At 45.2% G+C, this 13,734-nt stretch overlaps 1 long non-coding RNA gene across 2 annotated transcripts in view; it reads left to right on the forward strand.

The window, feature by feature from the left end:
- Window positions 1-1,447: 1,447 nt before the first annotated feature.
- LOC119437138 (uncharacterized) overlaps window positions 1,448-13,734 on the forward strand; it is a 68,884-nt gene continuing 56,597 nt past the window's right edge. Inside the window, exons 1-3 of one of the 2 annotated variants that reach the window (XR_007464864.1) lie at window positions 1,448-3,258; window positions 6,118-6,263; window positions 9,366-9,464. This is a non-coding gene — a long non-coding RNA (uncharacterized LOC119437138). The remainder of the gene's footprint in view (window positions 3,259-6,117; window positions 6,264-9,365; window positions 9,465-13,734) is intronic. The other variant, XR_007464863.1, reaches the window with a different exon arrangement.

Raw genomic sequence — 13,734 nt, forward strand, 5'->3', positions numbered from 1 at the left:
TGGGTTGTATTGAGCCCTGGCTGTGGCGAAGCACGTTTCTAGCCTGAGTATTGCATTGATTCGCACTTTTTTCTGCACTGTTACGAGTACGAAAAGGCTCGTCACTTGTCACACACCACGCTGCGAGATGGCCGCAGCCTAGTTTTACGAAAACGAACTCTCCGTGTGCCGTAGGAATAAATGCTGGAAGCAGAAGGAATCGGCAACGCCGATCCGTAGAGACCTAGCTCAGCCTCAAAAAAGCGTCACCGTCGTTACTGCTGCGTCGTGGGCTGCCACGAGCAAGAAGGCCTGAATCCCAACATCAAATTCTACCGTTTTCTTTCAAGGCCTCACGCTGCAGAGCGTCGGGCGCGCTGGATACCCCACTACGAGCAGCACAGGTTTGACGGTTAAATGTGCTCATCCTTGACCTCAAACCAACACGTTAACGCAGCGCCAGCAAGGCAGTATTGATTACAGCACATCGATGTTCAAGCGCTATCATTAAGAGCTAGCTACATCAAGCGCTCGAGCAGCGCACGAGCTCGCGCTGCAGCGCGCGATTCGCACGTACGTTACTGCGAGCTCATATGCATTGCATCAGTTATTTATCAGTTGCTAAAGGGACAGGTGGGCGCTACTACAGCGCAGGCATAACCACTTGTCTAGCGGCATGCAGTCATCAAATATTTCAGGAGGCCCGCCGTTTCGCGGCATGCTCCAAGACCGCTGCCGTCGCGGCGCGTACCGTTGTGCGCTCGAGCAGTTCCGTACACATGCTATGTGCTTATCACTGCTGTGAATTCATTTATAGGAAGCATTTCCTCGCGTTTGTGCGCCTGAATCTAGCAACGTGCAAACCTTACCTGAAGTTCAACTTCTTACGCGACTCGCTTCACTTGCGATTGACACTACGCGAAAACGTCGCCGCTTATTTCTTGAACGGCGTACACGTATTCGGCGTTGCATAATTTCCTGCCTTTATGCAGCATGCCACCCATAGAAAAATCTTCGGCGCCTGATATTCGCTGCAAGCCGTGGTACAACACAACCGCAAGTGGCGGGTCCATAATGTCAACGTGCTTGCCGAAGCAGACGACCGAGCTTGGTACTATTCAGTTTCGGATTGAGGGCGCTTTTTAGCACCATTTTTGCAGCGCCCCCTGGGCAACGCAAGAGCCCCATATGCAACAGTGAGCTTGCCGTCGACGATAGATTATGCACTAATGTTGCATAGGATGCATAATAGGCTAAAGGTAATGAACATAGATGAATATGGCTCCAGAAGTCTAGGTAGTGATCGCAAACGTATTAAGCCGGGTTTTAGAAGAGAAATGAAAGTAGGTTGCGCTCCTAGCGGCAGCCGCCGACATTCATTGCAAAAGGTGCCGCCCACCCGAAAGGCCGCGGTCGGCACACTAGCCAGTATATTCTAGGCCAATGCAGTAGCCAAGACAGAGCCGACGGCAGTGCGAAAGCGGAAGGTAAAGCGCGCGTCGAATTGTAAACACGGTGATCGTCGACGCTCGTCGCAATGGATCAACTAGTTGACCGTGACAACGACACATTGGCTCGCGATGCTGGGCTCGATTTTAGCGATTTAAGTGACATGCTGCTGAGGGCTCGCGCTACCGGTATCGTTGCCTACTACGACGGCGGCCTCGACACCGGCTCTTCCGAGCGCGAAAGCAGCGAGGACTCCAGCAATACGACGTCGGGCGACGACGCTGGTCACCGTTTGGACGTACCGTCGCGACTCTCAAGCATGGACTGGTACGTACAGATGCTTGTTATTACGGGCTGCATCGGTTACTTAGAAACTTGTCCTGGCTGTCGCAATGCGCAGTAAAATCTAATCGAATCCTGCTCGTTTCCTGCTTTGCGAGCAGCTATGACGCGGTGTCATTTTCGATTTTAAACCATCGAAAGCAGTTCATGGCCAAGCCCTAAACCGAGCACCATGCCTGTCGCTTCGCGAGCGGCTATTACGCGGTGTCATTTTCGAGTTTAAACGATCGAAAGCAGTTCATGGCCAAGCCCTAAACCGAGCACCGTGCCTTAATTGTCGCTTCGCATTGGATGAACCTATAAGTCGTGCTATGAACAGTGCGGCCGGGACGTGGCATTGCGAATTGCATGTGTGTTCTGTGCTCGCTGCTTAGAATAAACGGCTTTTTCGTTCTTTTGTGGTGCATGCATTACAGTTACTATGCAGTTTTTCGAGTGGAGCCAGTTCCTACCTTATTCGATGATAATGCACCATAGAACTTTATGATAAGGTATGAGTAATGTGCAACATTGATGGAGAACGGCGACTGCAGCACCACAGCACGACTTTGTTTTGGTAAGGGCTCTTGTGATATATAAGTTTGTTTCGTTTCAAAGCCATGTTACACGGCTTGAACGGCTAAACTTACAACGTGAGCGTTTTGAGTTGTGTTTAATGCAGATATCTATGTACCTTGCTCCAGAGTGGTCTAATCTGCCCCTGTACATCTTTAGTATTGCCTGCAGAATGTTCCTTTAGTAACCAGTCTGAATATGGCGCGGGGCCTGACGCTACGAACCTCGCTGTGTGTTCCGTCCTCTCCTGATGCCTCTCCTTTAGCTGTGTGTTCCGTCCTCTCATTCTATACAACGGCTGCCTGAAAAATAACGGGGCTGGTGTTACTAATAGTTTGTTTTTATATCAAACAGCAGACTGCAATAATCCCCTCCAGTCTAACGCAGTTTTCAATTCTTTTCTGCCACGCCTCTGTGCACTGTTGTAAGGATTCTTCAGAGATGTCACAGAGGGCAAGATCAGAGGAATATAGGCTGGTTCTTTGGAACGACGATATTCGCCCAGCAACTGCCTGATGCTGAAGGCGTTATGACTTGGTGCGTAGTCCTGATGCAGCAACCACGATTTGTCCTGCCCTAACTCCCATAACTCCTCGCACTCGTAGCAAAGTTAACGCCTTAGGATCTCTTTGTAGACTTGCTGATTGATTGTCTGACCCTGTGGCAAGAACTTACTGTGGATGATGTCTTACATAGAAATATGTGATCAGCATGTCTCACTCTTGACTTGCACTCCTTTGCTTTCTTTGGCCTCACTGATGGCTGAGACTTCCACTGACAGCTTTGGCACTTGGGTTCTGAGTCAAACTCGAAAATCCATGTCTCACCACCAGTAAGTATGGTTCTGTTTGAAAACGTGTGATGATGTCCTAACACACCTGCGAGCTCCTTCCATCAGAGCTCGTTAATGATGCCAGCATGCCAGAATCTTCAGTGAGAGTCTTCCAAACAGTGTCCTATTGCATGCCCAATTGGGGGGTGATCATTCAAAAAGACAACTGACAATCAGCACCCAATGCCTGCCTTACCCATTTCACGTTACCGTCAGGCCCCTTGTTGAAGACAGGGGCCTGAAGTTATCTTCCACTCCTTCGCACTCCTCTTTTGTGTTTAAGTGGCATAAGAAGTTCTAAGAGGGGTGTGAAGGAGTGGAAGATAACTCCAGAAACGAGAAGTCTTCAACAAGGGGTCTGACGGTAACATCAAATTGGTAAGGCAGGCATTGGGTGCAGACTCAAACACACAATAAATCCACTTTATTAAATGCCATTGGCATAGCTCATATAAAATGGGACGAAGAGGCACAGAAACACACACAGCACTAACTTTCAACTATATATTTATTTCCCAGATGAGCAGTACATATATCCTTCACTAGGTGCGTCATTGGACACTTGCTCCGAAAATGTCAGCAAGAACAAAAAACAATCATGCTTGACAACAGGAAGCTCGTGGTATGCATTTATGACATGTACAACAATCCTAATTCCTTTGTTGATAGTGCGACGGAAGGTTTTCTGACACATGCATCACCATACATGGCGATATATTGTGCTTCGATGATTATCCTATTCATTTCGTTTGCGCTCTTACTGAGAATAAGAGTTTCACTACAAAGAGGCTGGCAGGCGCCCTTATTGCAGTGAAGTGCAAGGAAACCATCAAGTTGGTCCTTGCTTACTTTATTCGTGTGCTCGCATAGCCTATCATTAAGGCATCTACCAGTTTGGCCAACATAGCTAGCGCCACGTGTCATTGGGATACGGTAGACAACACCTGTGCTGCACCCTTTGTACCTTTATTTCTGTTTCTTCTCACACTTTGCTTTATCGGTACGCTCTGGCCTCGTTTTCCGGCAGAGACTGCTCAACCTGTTTGGTGCAGAGAATACAACCCTATTAACTGAACACAGGAATGAAGTAAGCAAGGCCCAACTCGGTGGTTTTTTTGCACTTCATTGCAATAAGTGCGCCTGCCGGCCCCTCTTTAGCGAAACTGTTATTCTGGGTAAGAGCACAAACGAAATGACGAGGGTAATCATTGGAAGCACCGTACATAGCAATTTATGGTAACACATGCGTCGGCAAACCTTCTGTTGCATTATCAACAAAGGAATTAGAATTTTCGGGCATGTCATAAATGCATCCACGAGCCTACAATTGTCGCGCGTGGTTGTTTTTTGTTTTTGCTGGCATTTTCGGAGCACATGTCCAGTGACGCACCTAGTGAAGCATATATGTACTGCTCATCTGGGAAATAAATCTATTCTTGAATGTTAGTGCCGTGCATGTGTTTCTGTGCCTCTTTGTCCCGTCTATATGCATTACGCCAATGGCATTTAATATGACGCATTGACAAGCCTAACATGCAACTTTAGTTGACATCATATAAAGCTGCTATTTGGTTGGGGACGTTCCTATATTCTTGACACATGTGCATGGCATGGTGTTATCTCCATACACTTGCCAAAACATTTGAAGTGCCTCTGAAAGAGTTTTCTCCAATTGGGTCAAAAATTTTAGTTTGATTCATTGCTCCATGTATGGTTCATTCCCCAGTTCTTACAAGTGAACGACATGCATAGACAAAGGTGTAAACAAAAGTATGGTTTAAAAAATTCAATAGTTCCAGAAAGTGCAGATTAGTCATACTACCAAGACATATTACTTTCACATTATCTTATCCATCTCAAACAACGGACCAAGTCCCGTTAGTTTTCAAACAGACATCTTATGTTCTCGCTAAACTAGGCCCACTACTATGTCACATATCGCTATGTACTGTGATAAAAAATGAACACGTAAATAGTAGTTGCAAACTTCGGCTGCATAAATACCTAAGGTAACTGGAGCCCTGCTAGTCTCCATAGCTGGTTTAAAATCGCATAGGCAGTGAAGCTGTTTGCCTGCTGTTTTGATTGCGTATAGGATAGTACTGTAATGTTGAGTGACGAAGGAGAAGCAAAAAGTAACTGAAACAAGAAAACTACGGAGAAATGTTGCACAAATGTCTTCGTGACAAATTTGTATAGAACATTCCGCTGCAAGAAATGTAGTGGAGGAACCATAAATGTTTTGGTAATATTAAGAAACAGCGTTGAAATAAAACCTGCCTACTGTGTTGAAGGTGACCCACTTTTAACTTAAGCCTCTCAAAACATGCTGTCATGGCATTTCGTTATTACAATTCTGTGTTAGTTGCTTATGAGCAGACTTAGTACCAGTATGCTTTCATTGTTTTCTTATACGTCATGCTCTGTCCTTACAAATCTTAATAAAGCTGTTGATATCCCTAGGTTAAGCCCATGGAAGCAACCACAGTGTGTCTACTTCACTGTTAAGCATCACAACACTGCACAGGAAACAAACAGCAGTCAGCAAATAAGTGTGATCGCTAGGTAACAAAGAAAGGAACAGCCACGTCCAAAAAATTCAGAGAATTATCAAGGCAACCAGCACTTGCCAGCTGAAGCATTTTTTTGTACAGTGAGACCAGGAGAGAGCAGAAATTTCTCTTGTTGAGTAAGATCCTTTCTAAGGAAGGCCACAACTCTGATACATGGAATAAAGCATAAAATTTTCAGCATATGAGACTGCATCTCAACGTAACATGGGTGAGGTGCAAATATGCAAACATAATTGTGAATAATGTAAGGTCTCGGGGGAAAGGTTCTAATTTTTCTTGTCGTGTCATGCACACGCATGTGGCACATTTTACTTTTATCCAATACCTTTGTATACTTATTATTGTGAATCTATCGTCTATTCTGAGTTCTTAACATATCCCGTTCAGGTATGCATATCTGGCCAATATCACTCAAGACAAGCAAAATGAATGGATCAAGTTGAAAGGTTAAACAGACCTTGGGAGAAGATCTCGGAGTGGGGCTCACAAGAGGAACCATGACAAACTGGCAAACTCAGTGTTGCCTTTGAGAGGTATGACTGGTGTAAACAATTTGTAATCTTGGGTAGGGTGTGAGTCAGTGTTTCAAGTTAATCTTGTAAGTTTTGAATCTTGTAATATGAATGTATAGTGTGAGCTTTCATTGCAAGATGCTCACTTCAATCATACCAAATGGCTTTGGCTTATTATCTCTTGCAGCATGCATGCATGCAGCACTTCACTAAAATTGAACCACTAAAGCAGTACAAAAACTTATATTTGAGCACTGCTGTTCTCAGTGCAAAAATAAAGTACTTTTTAAATATTGGTTTAATGAAATTTGCAGTTCTATCTTTTTATATATAAATAGCAAACATTAACATGTTAAATACTGCATGGCTGTTTTCAATATTCCATTGTGAAATGTATGACGCTTTGCAAAAGGAAAGATAGGTGGGTGTGTTGAACTCTTGCATTCTGTCCTTAAAATGTTGTGAGGAATGTGGAGGGTAACAGAGAAAACCAAGTGGTTGTAACCTATGTGTTGCAGTTTGCGGAGTGTGAACTGTTCGAAAAGAACTAAGAAGTTGGCCAGGAAAGTGTGAAGATTTATTAGAACAAAAATGTGCGCCATTGGGCTGTTTAGGTCGGTGATAATGTCGTGATCCTGTGGCCCTTCGAAAGAACAAACTAGAGGTGCAGTGGGAAGGGCCCATTAGGTAATGTACAAAATCTCCAATACTGTGCCCTGAAAATTCTCTGTGGGCTAATAGCACAAATAAATACTGCTGCATTTTGCTGAAACCTTACATAGGAAAGGAAGATTTTATGAAGATTGTTTCAGATGCTAGAGAGAAGGTCTAGTGATAGAGACACATGCTAAACACATGAGGGAATATCTTTTCTCTGTCTTAAACACAGTGCTTCTAAACTACAGCTAAGTTAACTCTGCGAATGATGTAGTAGTTGGCCAGGAAAGACAGAACTTATCACTGATCAAATTGAGCTAAAGTCAAACCGGTCAGGTCAAAACCATCTCGCGTTTCCCCTTGGCAGCATGAGATTTTGGAGGCAGAGATTAAGCATATAGTCGAACTTGGGATGATCAAGTCTACTGGCAATGATTATAATTCACCCATGATCCTAGCAGAAATGCCTGGAAAAGAATGCCCTTGAATGGATTATCACAGGATGAACATCACTAAGACCAATGTTATCCCTTACATTACATTTTAACCCCTTCTGTACCTTGGACGAGCTAAGCTTGTCGACGGTACTTTTAATTTCCTAGCAATGGCATGGACTTAGTTTTGCCTCAGTGCAAGTCCTGCTTCTGGTAAATGGCAGCACACAATCTGTGGGGCAGCACAAGCAGGAGTGAGTTTATTCTGGCAGAGGAAGTAAAACAAGTGGGCCACTGGGGGTCTTTAGAAATGGTGCCACTGCTGGCTCGAGCTTTGTTGGCTTCTTCACAAAAATGAAAGCTGATTTCAGTGATGAATTGTCATTGCAAAGATAAAATGTACAGCCCTTCGAAAGAAGAAGACACCAAGATTCTCGATGCACTTAGCTTGTCTTCTGAGAGCGCTGCTTATAGTGACTTCTGAAGGTAGTGGTGCGAACTCGACATAAACAAAGGCCCTGCATGCCTACCTCACTTCAAGTTTTTGGCATATCTAGTTAGACGTTTGACGCGGAGAACACAGGTGACCCATTGAAGTATTTCAGTGTACTCTGCAGGGCAAACATAGTATATCATGTTCTCTTTTTATACCTATCGCGTGCTATATGGTATAGTGCTGTTAAGTTTGTTTTGCAATAATGGTTACGGTTTTGAATAAATAAATGCTTAAAACATTGTCTGCAACATTTTCCTTTAAAAATTCCACATGAGAAATTCTGGCCATTTTTGATCAGAATATGGCATAAATAGCATGGCACGCAAGAGGTTAAGGAGAAGGTTGAAAAAGAAAACATTGTGAAATACATTTCAGCACTTTATATAGTTTGGGGACAATAGTAGGCACTCATATTGAAAAATGCCAGCTGCTACACAGCAATTGTGCCTCCGTTGGGTATATTCATTCCACTTGTGTTGAGCTTTGGACTCCAGATTGCACCGTTTGGTTTCCCTAAGTTATTGGACAACATAGTAAAAGACATGTAATAGGTACTACATGGCCCCATATTTCGGCAATGTGGCTGTCTTTTTGAACAGCTGGGATGTGGACATCGCACACCTCAGGAATGCATTATAACTATTGCACGGCGCGGGCCTCACCGTAAAAGCTGAACCTGTGTTGGATATGTGCTAGTATGGGAACAAGGAAGGCAGCTTTTGGTGCTTAAGATAGAGCATATTGCAAACTTCCCTCAGTCGTGTAGTAAAAAGGACATATATTTGTTTCTTGGACTTGTGGGATATTACCAGTGTTATCTTTCTTTCCTTTTTATTGCGATAGCAATTATATGGACATTCAACCGGATTTGTGCCGTCGGCGTCGCCGTGAGGTTCCGTATAAAGTCCAGTGGCGATAAAATTGTTGCCGCGCGCCGTATGCGTGAGTAAAAGCGCGTGGGGGACGCGCACTATCACGGAGAGCGAACACATGGCGGAAAGCAAACGCGACCGTCGCACGAAAGGCTGTGGGGGTATGGGAGGGAGGGAGGCGTGGCGACGCTGTGCTGTGGCACGAAATGGGGAACTGGCCATTCAATCTCCCACACGAAAGCAAGAAAGCAGGAAGGCAGCGCGGGGGGAGGGAAGAGGGGTGGGCAGGGAGGGTTCTGCCCGGCTGTGGCGGTTGCCCGCACCGTCTCTTATCTCCACACGGCTCTGACCTTTGTATGCGCTGTGCATTCGCCGCTCAGATTCCGTTGAAGCGATATACCGCACGAACCTTCGCCCACTGCGGCGGCTGCACTTGCTGCCAGCGTTTTGACAGTCGTCTGCCGTCATTAAGTGTGATCTATTCATGTTTTCTTGTGCGCGCTGATACCACGCTTGTTAATTCAGTTAGTAAACGAATGTGTCCAAGTTTATGCAGCCGATAAAACTACTATCCCTACTCCGAATAGCTCTCTACTAATTTGCTATCGCAATTGATGCTTCACCTTTCGGGCGAAACTGCGACATTTTTTTTTTCTTTTTTTAGATTGAAAGCTCATTGACAGATGCACTGCAGAAGGGGGAGCAAGGAAACCTAGACTGGGAGGATGCCAGGGAAAGCACATTTTACAGAGAGGAAGAAAAGGTAGGAAGGTTAACAATATACATGCCCAGTTTGCTACCCTATGAAAGGTGAAGTTTGTTTTCTTGTTAAGCAAAAATTGTTCTTTTGACCTTTGTTGGATGTTAACATTTATGACAAGCACAAGATAGTAATGTTGTTATATGCTACTTTTCTTTTGTAAACATTGTATGGCATTTTAGCAAGCATTTTATTCTTTGCATATCATTTGAATTTGACCTCAGCATCACCCTTGTTGTGAAGAGTTAAATGGTACCTTCTTCCTGAATATATTAATCATCTTTTACTTCTGCCCTTACTGTCTCTAACAGCACCACATATGTTCACATTACCTGGAGGCGTGCACGGCTTAGTGCAAGCACACTAGTTTGGAATGCCACTGTTCCACGGCAGGTGTCTAAGTGAGGCTACTGCAGAGTTGCCCCCAGTTTTGGAAATCATTAGAGTATGTAGCTATGTTTCTAGCCTCACAGTTATTTTATGTGCACCTAGGAGTTCCTCAAACAATATTGTGTGACATAATCAAGAGTTCAACAGAACACTATCTGGTGAGGTAAAAGTATCTGACGAATGTTCAAAAATAAAACTTAACATTTCTGGGTTTTTAGGTCAAGTATTTTTCTTTTTGCATGTGTCAGTTACCTGTTCTATTAACGATATACAGTAAAACCTTGTTACAAGAGACGCTCAAGAGAACCGGGAAACATGTCTCTTGTAACCAAAAAATTCTAAAAACACAGGAGTCAAATGAGATCACTTTATTATACATCAGCATGAAAGTGTGTTTGAACACATTTACAGGAAATTGCTCAGGATGGCTTAAAGAAGTCATTCATAGTAGTTTGTTTTTTAGTGACTGCAGATTGTATTGGCTTCCTTTCCAACTTCTGGAGGTAAAGCACTTCACTTGGCAAGCCTTCCTGTTGCTCACAATACCTTTGAAATGCTTTTAGATATTCATCTGCCTCAACTGCTGACACTTTCTTCCCTGCAATGTCCTCGTCGTCCTCCTCCTCCTCTGGTTCATCCTGTAGGGCACATGCACCATTTACTTGCACGAGGATTGTATGATCTGTAAGCTTCATACCGTATTGGTGTAGCAGCGCACTGACAAGGACAAAATGGAGAAACACAAGAATACACGACAAAGTGTCATGTATTCTTGTGTTTCTCCACTTTGTCCTTGTCAGTGCACTGCTACACCAATACGGTATGATGATTAATCACCAACTAGCCCAACTTTTCACATTAATGATCTGTAAGCTCTTCGGAGCACTTGAGGTCCACATCTGCAGACACAAACTCCTCGAAAGATTCTGGAATGTCTGCGGTCTCTTGGATGCAGACCCAAGCTTTATCTTCAGGGCAGTTTTCCACAGGATCTCCCATCCTGGGTTGGATGGAAGATCCATGTTTGGGTTGTGTCTCTTCTAAATAGTGAACAATTTACTCTAGGGACCTAAAAAGTTTCCCTTAGTAACAGAGTGTCTCTTGTAATCATATCTCTTGTATGCGATGTTAACATGGCGAACATAGGAAAACCAACCAAACCATTTTCAAATGTCTCTTATAACCAAGGGTCTCTTGAAACCATGTATCTTGTAACGAGATTTTACTGTATATGTGATGTTTTCAGCAGGGTAGACGTCATGTCTTAATATTTTATGGGCTGGCTGCTTCGTCACTTGAAGTTGTTATGCCAATATTGCCGTGATGCAGCTTGTGGTTGTAATTTTTGTTTGTCTCTGGGCTGCGCTTTATGCAGCAAATGTAACGTTGTCTATGAACTGATGTAACTATGAAACCGACAATGAAAAAAACGCAAACAATTGCACAAAGAATGACACAACAACCTTGTCTGCATAATAAAGTAGTACAGTAGAACCCCGCTGATACGTTTTTCACGGGACTGTAAAAAAAAAACGTAAGACCCGGGAAACGCAAGAGCCGGGAAACAGGAAAAATTGAGAAATGGGGGGAGTAGTGTTGAACTGCACAGAATATTATTTTAATTCTTACATGTAAAAAAAAGTTGTAGTTTTGCCCGACAGCCGAAGTATCGATTGCGATAGCAAATTAGTAGACAGCTATACAAAATAAGAATAGTAGTTTTATCGTCCATATAAACTTGTAAACATTCACTTAATAACTATATTAACAAGCAGGGTGTCAGCGCTCACAGGCAAACATGAACACATCACACTTGATGAGCGCGGACACGTGCTGTCATACGCTGGCATGAGGAATTTAAGCGCCGCTGCAGAAGCGAGCGAAGTGACCTTCGTGCTGTTGTCTATTGCTTCAACGCAAACTGAGCGCCGAGAACACACAGTACACACAAAGCTACGAGCTGCCGACACACCTACACTGCGTAGACTCTGCTCCCAACGTAGATCGCTTTCAAGATAACGACCGCGCGCCATCGCATAGTACGCAGTTGATGCCAGAGAACAACTACAGTGGGCACAACGCTTCCCGCTATCCCTCCCCCCTCGCTCCCTCGCCGGTACCTCGAGCGCAATGGAAGAAGGCGCGCTTCCTCCCTGCTTTTCTTTCTTTCGCGCGTGAGATTTAGACGCGGTCGTCGGCTTCCCTCGCACGCTTGCACTCACACATACAGCATACGGCGCGCGGCGACAGCGTCATCGACCTTGGAATTTATACGCAACATCTATGAGCCAAAACCAATTTTAGGGCCACAACGCATAATAGACACCATCTGTAGAGAGCAAATACGGATCTCAAGGGCCATACTTTTGCTGGCGGAAAGCGAAAATACGTCATAAGTGTCGACCCCGGAATTTTGGACGGCCAATGCCATCGTCAAGCAACCAAGCCAAGCGACATGAAAAGTCAAAATGGCCGCTCGGGCCGGCGCTGGGTGGCAGTTCGCAACGTATGATGCGGGAACGGTCCCACAGTTGCGACGTAACAGTGCGCTTACCAATGCATTGGGTTCTATGGGAGCTGTGCCGGGACCAGCTGAATACGACGTAACAGCCGGGGAAATGCAGCACCTGGGAACGTAACAGCGGGGTTCTACTGTAGTACTAGCTTATTGTATATATGTATATACAAAAATAAGGACAAAAAGGGGAAATGGAAGGGCTGCGGGCACTGAAACTGTCTCGCTTTCCAGTGTATACTCGAACTGTCCCGCTGCCATGGGAAAGATACAGGGTAAAAGAATAGATAGGGGAGAGGAAAGTTACAATAGAAGAGACAATGAAAATAGAAGGACATAAGTGAAAAAGGGACATGACTCTAAATACTGAAAAAAAAAATTGCGGCAGCACCCATCTCACGATGACTGTCGATGGTAATGTAAAGTAGAACCTCGCTGATACATTCCCGTAGAACCTCGCTGATACGTTCCCGCTTAATACGATTTCCCGGCTCCTATGTTCGCAATCGCGAAAAATAAACAACCCCATAGAGCATGGGTTCTCAAAGTGGGTTCCGCGTAACCTACGGGTTCCGCAGGCCCCTGCACGGGGTTCCGCGAGCCACTAAATTTTCCCTGGTCCCGCTCCCGACAAGTGTCTAAAACGGCGAACACGAGGTGCGCTTGATCCAAAGAACCTCCATTACCCATGCCCGAGTGTCAAAAAGCACATCACAGTGCGTAACAGCAACGCGCGAACTGCGCAATAAATATGCAAGCAGCTTGTAGCCACCCAACCTCTGAGAACGGGCAGCGCGCCTAAGCTTTCGCACTTGAATCTCGGAGGCCCTAGCTTACCACCATGCGCCTTTCTCCTATTTGTAGATAGGGTAGGTGCCGATAGCGTGCGCACTGACCTATACGTTGAAGGGGGGGAAAAAAATTAAAAAAAAAACGCGGAGCACCGCAAATGCGCGCCGCAGAAGAGCAAGAACGGCGTAGCGTCCAACCGAAACGAAGCGGCGCAGTCCGCATCGTCGTGGTCCTCAGCGGCAATCGTACGCGGCACGTGACTGACAGCAACGCCGAAGCGCTTCGTGCCTAATTGTGCCTTTAAAGCCTTTATTCTTGCGTTTATCGCCGCGCGTAACACTGCGTTGGCGGCTAGCCGCGTGCCTCCGTAAGTGCGTAGTCGCTATCTCTGATCGCGTCCATAACCACCGCAGTTTCGTCCCCAGCGGTTGCGGCAAATAGTAGTTTCGTTTTCACTCGATGCGCGCGTCGGCTGCGTGCCTTCACAACTGCGTAGTCGCCTCCCGTGGCAGCGTCGATAGCGACCGCAGTTTCGTCCGCACTTCTTGCAGCGAAAGGTAGTTTCGTTTTGACTTG

This window comes from Dermacentor silvarum, chromosome 1 (assembly GCF_013339745.2).
Source record: "Dermacentor silvarum isolate Dsil-2018 chromosome 1, BIME_Dsil_1.4, whole genome shotgun sequence".
In the NCBI taxonomy this organism is placed as follows: domain Eukaryota; kingdom Metazoa; phylum Arthropoda; class Arachnida; order Ixodida; family Ixodidae; genus Dermacentor; species Dermacentor silvarum.